The sequence below is a fragment of the Myotis davidii genome, unplaced genomic scaffold (genome assembly GCF_000327345.1).
Source record: "Myotis davidii unplaced genomic scaffold, ASM32734v1 scaffold2863, whole genome shotgun sequence".
Classification (NCBI taxonomy): Eukaryota; Metazoa; Chordata; class Mammalia; order Chiroptera; family Vespertilionidae; genus Myotis; species Myotis davidii.
In genome coordinates, this window is record NW_006294115.1 from 373,312 (window position 1) to 373,899 (window position 588).

Below are 588 nucleotides of genomic sequence, written 5' to 3' on the forward strand. Positions count from 1 at the left end.
TGCTGTGAGTGCCGAGGGACCTCAGCCCCGGCTCCCAGCTGGCCTGGCCCGAAAGCCAGGGTCTTCCTCCCCCGCTCCCCCCCCACCGGCCCTGCCCAGAGCTCGGCCTGTGAACTGCCCACGTGGCCGTGACCATGTGGGGCTGGAGGTGGCCGAGTCTCTCCAGTCCCGGGTTGATATCTCCGGTCATCACAGCCCCGCGGTCACTGTGACCCACAGAGACGCTAAGAGGCAGGGGGACGATGCCGGCCACTCAGAGACCATGCCTGTGTCGGGGCCCCAGGCAGGCCCCCCCCCGATGCCCCACGTGGCCTGTTGGTGGCTTTGAACGACCGTCACTGGAACCCGCCGCCAAGGTTAACTCGGAGCCCCGAGCCAGCCCTGATTGGCTGCTCTGTTTCCGGTCTCCCCAAGCCTGGCCTGGACCCCCTCCGAGTGAGCGGCCCCCCCTTTGTCCTGCCGGCTCCTCAGGAGCGCGGCGTTTCTTTGTGGAAAAAGCACACAAAGGTGGGGGCTCGGGCGCCTCTCTGGGCTCCATTGAGTGGTCGGAGCGACCCTCTGCGATTCTCCCCGAGCCGCGCTCAGGCG